Source organism: Nanorana parkeri, unplaced genomic scaffold, assembly GCF_000935625.1.
Source record: "Nanorana parkeri isolate BGI_ZX_2015 unplaced genomic scaffold, ASM93562v1 scaffold4387, whole genome shotgun sequence".
Taxonomy (NCBI): domain Eukaryota; kingdom Metazoa; phylum Chordata; class Amphibia; order Anura; family Dicroglossidae; genus Nanorana; species Nanorana parkeri.
In genome coordinates, this window is record NW_017310650.1 from 8,128 (window position 1) to 16,735 (window position 8,608).

The 8,608-nt window shown below is 56.8% G+C and overlaps 1 non-coding gene across 1 annotated transcript; it reads right to left on the reverse strand.

Moving 5' to 3' along the window:
- Nucleotides 1-2,898: 2,898 nt before the first annotated feature.
- Nucleotides 2,899-2,988, reverse strand: TRNAY-GUA. Its single transcript is given in 2 exon segments — nt 2,899-2,934; nt 2,952-2,988. It is a non-coding gene; the product is annotated as a tRNA-Tyr (tRNA).
- Between the last annotated feature and the right edge of the window lie 5,620 nt (nt 2,989-8,608).

Consider the following 8,608-nt stretch of genomic DNA (forward strand, 5'->3'; position numbering starts at 1 on the left):
GTGGGGGGCATTGTCCTTCCAGAAGGATTTTGAGGAACGTTGAGAAGCTCCCACACTGTCCTCTCCGGAGATCTGGAAGCGTGATGTCCCTTTCATGGTGGAAGTTGTGAACATTTCCCGCACATCTCGGGAGGACGGACAATTCCTTCTTTTCGAATTTGAATGTTTTCTTTATAAATAATAAATTCTGGTCATGTGACGTCGGTGAGGCAGCGCAGCCAAGAAGTATCACGCTGGTTCAACGCTGTCACTTTATTTACATTGTGTGTGGAAGCAGTGGTCTCTCTGCAGAGGAGGAGTCTGGCTCTGTGTGTGGAAGCAGTGGTCTCTCTGCAGAGGAGGAGGGGGTCAGAGGTCATGTACAGACGTGACCTCTCCGTGTTGTGATTTTGGGAGTCTCATCTTTACTTCAGATTTAAAAAAAAAGGATTTCCTTCGGTACAGAATGGAACCCGCGACCCCGAGGACTCCTGCGCGGTGCTCCGCCGCGGTCACCGGCTCTACAAACTGTACTATCGAAGGAAATCCAACAAGCGTCACGCTCTGTGATAATGAGAACCCGCCGGGACACATTCCTGCCCTGAAGCCTTTGTAACGTCATGGCTCCTGCATGTCTTTGATGTGGCCCTAGATCTATGCCTGCCCCTGGGGCCCCTAGTCTGGGCGTAATGGCGGCACATTGACAACTATCCCACCCGACATTTCCCCGCCTCCTATGAAGGGCTTTGGGGTGTATTGTACGAGGAGCGTGACGGAAGGTCCTTCAGTGTCCAGATGTTGGAGCTCTATAGGACATTCACTATATACTAAAGTATTGGCCCCTCCCCCCAGGTCCTCCAATCCCCTCCGTGGCCCCCGGTGTATAGGACGAGGCACCTCGGCGTGCAGACGCTTCTACAGACATCGGTGAGAGAACGATTCGCTCTCAGGAGCTCGGTGACTACAAGCGCGGTGCCCTGATAGGTTGTCACCTGCGCAATAAGTCCGTCCGTGACATTTCCCGGCTACTAAATATTCCGCCGCGGTCGCCTGTTACTGGGATTATAACAAAGCGGAAGCAACCGGGAACAACAGCAACTCAGCCAGGAAGTGGTCGGCCGCGTCACATGACAGGGCGGGGTCGGCGCATGCCGAAGCGCGCAGAAGTCGCCGACTGTCTTGGAGGTCCAATCTCACCCACTGGTGTCTACAACCCTGAGAGTGCCCCGCGTAAGGTATCCGGGGCCCCCCCTCGCCTCTGACACCTGTCCTCGGGGGCCCTGATTTCTCCCCCGGGGGTCTGACAACGCTCGCATGCGCCCTCCTTAGTGCTTCCAAATTACAAAGCCAAGAGTCGGGGGTACGAGACGGCATAGGGCCCCCGGGGGTGCTCCATACAATGAATAGCTGGATCCCGGATGTGGGAGGGGCATCGGGTACATCTGACCCAACGTCCGATCTCCAGGTATAGACACTCATTAACACACTGTGTGGTCAATGCTGCCAGAGCCTGTGTACCCCTGAAGGGGTGGGACCCCCCAGCCTCCCACAGTCCAGTTATGGCTTGCCAAGGTCCAGGACATCTACTTGCCGGAGGACCCCACAGCCTCACTGAAGGAATGCAAGGCCACCGGGGGGCCATGGTGGTGCTACAGAACCTCTGCGCCATTTCCTCCCCCACTCTCTCAGGAAACTAGGACCCATGAAGGGTATGTCGGGCCCCACCCAGACCCACTCCCTCTTTCCTATCTACTGCCTTTGACCATGGGCGGAGATATAATGACGATGGGCGGGGATAAAGGAAGATGGGCGGAGCTATAATGATGATGTGCCGAGCTATAATGATGATATGCGGAGATATAATGCTGATGGGTGGAGATATAATGATGATGGGCGGAGATATAATGATGATGGGCGGAGATATAATGATGATCGGTGGAGATATAATGATGATGGGCGGAGATATAATAATGATATGCAGAGATATAATGATGATGGGCGGAGATATAACGATGATGGGCGGATATATAACGATGATGGGCGGAGATATAACGAGGATGGGCGGAGATATAATGACGATGGGTGGAGATATAATGACGATGGGCGGAGATATCATGATGATGGGCGGAGATATCATGATGATGGGCGGAGATATAATAATGATGGGCGGCGATATAATGATGGGCGGAGATATAATGCTGATGGGCGGAGATATAATGCTGATGGGCGGAGATATAATGCTGATGGCGGAGATATAATGCTGATGGGCGGAGATATAATGCTGATGGGCGGAGATATGATGATGATGGGCGGAGATATAATGATGATGGGCGGAGATATGATGATGATGGGCGGAGATATAATGATGATGGGCGGAGATATAATAATGATATGCAGAGATATAATGATGATGGGCGGAGATATAACGATGATGGGCGGATATATAACGATGATGGGCGGAGATATAACGAGGATGGGCGGAGATATAATGACGATGGGTGGAGATATAATGACGATGGGCGGAGATATCATGATGATGGGCGGAGATATCATGATGATGGGCGGAGATATAATAATGATGGGCGGCGATATAATGATGGGCGGAGATATAATGCTGATGGGCGGAGATATAATGCTGATGGGCGGAGGATGATGATGGGCGGAGATATAATGATGATGGGCGGAGATATGATGATGATGGGCGGAGATATAATGACAATGGGCGGATATATAATGCTGATGGGCGGAGATATCATGACGATGGGCGGAGATATAATGACAATGGGCGGAGATATAATGCTGATGCGCGGAGCTATAATGACGATGGGCGGAGACATAATGACGATGGGCGGAGATATAATGATGATGGGCGGAGATAATAGAAGACGGGGGAGGTGCTTTGTGTAGAAGCTAAAAACTTCCTTCGAGCCGGAATTGAACCAGCGACCTAAGGATCCCTGCACGGCGTTCCTCTACAGTCCTCCGCTCTACCAGCTGAGCTATCGAAGGAGACAACTGGCCCAGCGGAGGTCACTGCTTACACCCTTCAGGGACCAGCACAGAGCTCCGTGTATTAACCCTTTCCCTGCCGGGGCCGCCAGCTCTCCTCCTGTGTTGGGGGAAACTTATTAAATTGCACATTTTAGGTCTGAAGATTCCTGACGCCCCCCAAACGTTTCCCTCAGTATGCAGCACCCCGCTCTGTATGTCATCGTCTCTGCTGCTTGGAATTTGCAGCAGAGTCGTCCTGTGTGACTTCTTTTCCTGGCAGACAAGTACAGGTCTGCATTAGATACGCTCTGCTATTTGGGGGCCCCCATGTCTGGAGCAATGACAGGAATGGGGACTTCCTCACTGTTTGGGGGTCACACTATGTTTGTTGCTGGTCCCTGATTTCTGTATTTATTTGCCCCATCAGTCACCTCGTCCTCAACCTGGGAGGGGCAGCTGCTGGAAAGGGGGGGTTCCTCTCCGTGTAGGCACACCCCCAGAAATACATATCTCAAGAGCCTTTCCCTTTCTGCAGCATGTGGCCCGGGCTCCTGGGAGTCTTTGGTAGCTCACACTATCAGGCAAGTCCTGGGGTCCTTCTCCTCTGGGAGAGGGTTCTGCAGGGCAGCTTCATGGACAAATGACACCAAAGTTCTGGCTGAGGTGATGTGTAAACTACAGGAAGCCCCCCCCCCCATTCCTTCATCTGCCATTAGGTGATATTTTACCCCCCCTCTCTCCCCCTCCCCTTCTCTCCCCCTCCCCCGATGCCTTAATGAATGAATAGGGAGAGAGGGGACACATGTGATGGGATTATCTGCTGAGTGTATCATAGTGTGATCTAATCACCTACACCCGGAGTCACCTACACCCAGAGTCACCTACACCCGGAGTCACCTACACCCGGAGTCACCTACGCCAGGAGTCACCTACACCCAGAGTCAGCTACATCCGGAGTCACCTTCACCCGGAGTCACCTACGCCAGGAGTCACCTTCACCCGGAGTCACCTACGCCAGGAGTCACCTACACCCGGAGTCAGCTACACCCGGAGTCACCTACACCTGGAGTCCTCTACATCCGGAGTGTAGGTGGCTCCATGTGTAGGTGACTCCGGGTGTCACCTACCCCCGGAGTCACCTACACCCGGAGTAATCTACACCCGGAGTCCTCTACACCCGGAGTCCTCTACACCCGGAGTCACCTACACCCGGAGTCCTCTACACCCGGAGTCCTCTACATCCGGAGTCCTCTACACCCGGAGTCCTCTACATCCGGAGTCACCTACACCCGGAGTCACCTACACTCGGAATTACCTACACCCGGAGTCACCTACACCCAGAGTCACCAACACCCAGAGTCACCTACACCCGGAGTCACCTACACCCGGAGTCACCTACACCCAGAGTCAGCTACACCCGAAGTCACCTACACCAGGAGTCACCAACACCCGGAGTCACCTACCCCCGGAGTCCTCTACACCCGGAGTCCTCTACACCCGTAGTCCTCTACACCCGGAGTCCTCTACACCCGGAGTCCTCTACACCCGGAGTCACCAACACCTAGAGTCATCTACACCTAGAGTCACCTACACCCGGAGTCACCTACAACCGGAGTCACCTACACATGGAGCCACCTACACCCGGAGTCACCTACACCCGGAGTCACCTACCCCCGGAGTCACCTACCCCCGGAGTCCTCTACACCCGGAGTCCTCTACACCCGGAGTCCTCTACACCCGGAGTCACCAACACCCGGAGTCATCTACACCCGGAGTCATCTACACCTAGAGTCATCTACACCTAGAGTCATCTACACCCGGAGTCACCCACACCCGGAGTCACCCACACCCAGAGTCACCTACACCCAGAGTCACCTACACCCGGAGTCACCTACACCCGGAGTCACCTACACCCGGAGTCACCTACACCCGGAGTCACCTACACCCGGAGTCACCTACACCCGGAGTCACCTACACCCGGAGTCACCTACACCCGGAGTCACCTACACCCGGAGTCACCTACACCCGGAGTCACCTACACCCGGAGTCACCTACACCCGGAGTCACCGACCCCGGAGTCAACTACACCCAGAGTCAACTACACCCGGGGTCACCTACACCCGGAGTCACCTACCCCCGGAGTCACCTACACCCGGAGTAATCTACACCCGGAGTCCTCTACATCCGGAGTCCTCTACACCCGGAGTCATCTACATCCGGAGTCACCTACACCCAGAGTCACCTTCACCCGGAGTCCTGTACATCCGGAGTCACCTACACCCGGAGTCACCAACACCCGGAGTCACCTACACCCGGAGTCACCTACACCCGGAGTCAGCTACACGCGAAGTCACCTACGCCCGGAGTCACCAACACCCGGAGTCACCAACACCCGGAGTCACCTACCCCCGGAGTCCTCTACACCCGGAGTCCCCTACACCCGGAGTCCTCTACCCCCGGAGTCCTCTACACCCGGAGTCTTCTACATCCGGAGTCCTCTACACCCGGAGTCCTCTACACCCGAAGGTAGATGTGTAAACTACAGGAAGCCCCCCCCCATTCCTTCATCTGCCATTAGGTGATATTTTACCCCCCCTCTCTCCCCTTCCCCTTCTCTCCCCCTCCTGCTCTCTCCCTCCTCCTCCTCTCCCCCCTTCCCCCGATGCCTTAATGAATGAATAGGGAGAGAGGGGACACATGTGATGGGATTATCTGCTGAGTGTATCATAGTGTGATCTACTCACCTACACCCGGAGTCACCTACACCCAGAGTCACCTACACCCGGAGTCACCTACACCCAGAGTCACCTACACCCGGAGTCACCTACACCCGGAGTCACCTACGCCAGGAGTCACCTACACCCAGAGTCAGCTACATCCGGAGTCACCTTCACCCGGAGTCACCTACACCCGGAGTCACCTTCACCCGGAGTCACCTACGCCAGGAGTCACCTACACCCGGAGTCAGCTACACCCGGAGTCACCTACACCTGGAGTCCTCTACATCCGGAGTGTAGGTGGCTCCATGTGTAGGTGACTCCGGGTGTCACCTACCCCCGGAGTCACCTACACCCGGAGTAATCTACACCCGGAGTCCTCTACACCCGGAGTCCTCTACACCCGGAGTCCCCTACACCCGGAGTCACCTACACCCGGAGTCCTCTACATCCGGAGTCACCTACACCCGGAGTCACCAACACCCGGAGTCACCTACACCCGGAGTCACCTACACCCGGAGTCACCTACACCCGGAGTCACCTACACCCGGAGTCACCTACACCCGGAGTCACCTACACCCGGAGTCACCTACACCCGGAGTCACCTACACCCGGAGTCACCTACACCCGGAGTCACCTACACCCGGAGTCACCTACACCCGGAGTCACCTACACCCGGAGTCACCTACACCCGGAGTCACCTACACCCGGAGTCACCTACACCCGGAGTCACCTACACCCGGAGTCACCTACACCCGGAGTCACCTACACCCGGAGTCACCTACACCCGGAGTCACCTACACCCGGAGTCACCTACACCCGGAGTCACCTACACCCGGAGTCACCTACACCCGGAGTCACCTACACCCGGAGTCACCTACACCCGGAGTCACCTACACCCGGAGTCACCTACACCCGGAGTCACCTACACCCGGAGTCACCTACACCCGGAGTCACCTACACCCGGAGTCACCTACACCCGGAGTCACCTACACCCGGAGTCACCTACACCCGGAGTCACCTACACCCGGAGTCACCTACACCCGGAGTCACCTACACCCGGAGTCACCTACACCCGGAGTCACCTACACCCGGAGTCACCTACACCCGGAGTCACCTACACCCGGAGTCACCTACACCCGGAGTCACCTACACCCGGAGTCACCTACACCCGGAGTCACCTACACCCGGAGTCACCTACACCCGGAGTCACCTACACCCGGAGTCACCTACACCCGGAGTCACCTACACCCGGAGTCACCTACACCCGGAGTCACCTACACCCGGAGTCACCTACACCCGGAGTCACCTACACCCGGAGTCACCTACACCCGGAGTCACCTACACCCGGAGTCACCTACACCCGGAGTCACCTACACCCGGAGTCACCTACACCCGGAGTCACCTACACCCGGAGTCACCTACACCCGGAGTCACCTACACCCGGAGTCACCTACACCCGGAGTCACCTACACCCGGAGTCACCTACACCCGGAGTCACCTACACCCGGAGTCACCTACACCCGGAGTCACCTACACCCGGAGTCACCTACACCCGGAGTCACCTACACCCGGAGTCACCTACACCCGGAGTCACCTACACCCGGAGTCACCTACACCCGGAGTCACCTACACCCGGAGTCACCTACACCCGGAGTCACCTACACCCGGAGTCACCTACACCCGGAGTCACCTACACCCGGAGTCACCTACACCCGGAGTCACCTACACCCGGAGTCACCTACACCCGGAGTCACCTACACCCGGAGTCACCTACACCCGGAGTCACCTACACCCGGAGTCACCTACACCCGGAGTCACCTACACCCGGAGTCACCTACACCCGGAGTCACCTACACCCGGAGTCACCTACACCCGGAGTCAGCTACACCCGAAGTCACCTACACCCGGAGTCACCAACACCCGGAGTCACCAACACCCGGAGTCACCTACCCCCGGAGTCCTCTACACCCGGAGTCCTCTACACCCGGAGTCCTCTACACCCGGAGTCACCAACACCCGGAGTCCCCTACACCCGGAGTCATCTACACCTAGAGTCATCTACACCCGGAGTCACCCACACCCGGAGTCACCCACACCCAGAGTCAACTACACCTAGAGTCACCTACACCTAGAGTCACCTACACCCGGAGTCACCTACACCCGGAGTCACCTACACCCGGAGTCACCTACCCCCGGAGTCACCTACACCCGGAGTCACCTACACCCGGAGTCAGCTACACGCGAAGTCACCTACGCCCGGAGTCACCAACACCCGGAGTCACCAACACCCGGAGTCACCTACCCCCGGAGTCCTCTACACCCGGAGTCTTCTACATCCGGAGTCCTCTACACCCGGAGTCCTCTACACCCGAAGGTAGATGTGTAAACTACAGGAAGCCCCCCCCCATTCCTTCATCTGCCATTAGGTGATATTTTACCCCCCCTCTCTCCCCTTCCCCTTCTCTCCCCCTCCTGCTCTCTCCCTCCTCCTCCTCTCCCCCCTTCCCCCGATGCCTTAATGAATGAATAGGGAGAGAGGGGACACATGTGATGGGATTATCTGCTGAGTGTATCATAGTGTGATCTACTCACCTACACCCGGAGTCCTCTACCCCCGGAGTCCTCTACCCCCGGAGTCCTCTACCCCCGGAGTCCTCTACCCCCGGAGTCCTCTACCCCCGGAGTCCTCTACCCCCGGAGTCCTCTACCCCCGGAGTCCTCTACCCCCGGAGTCCTCTACACCCGAAGGTAGATGTGTAAACTACAGGAAGCCCCCCCCCATTCCTTCATCTGCCATTAGGTGATATTTTACCCCCCCTCTCTCCCCTTCCCCTTCTCTCCCCCTCCTGCTCTCTCCCTCCTCCTCCTCTCCCCCCTTCCCCCGATGCCTTAATGAATGAATAGGGAGAGAGGGGACA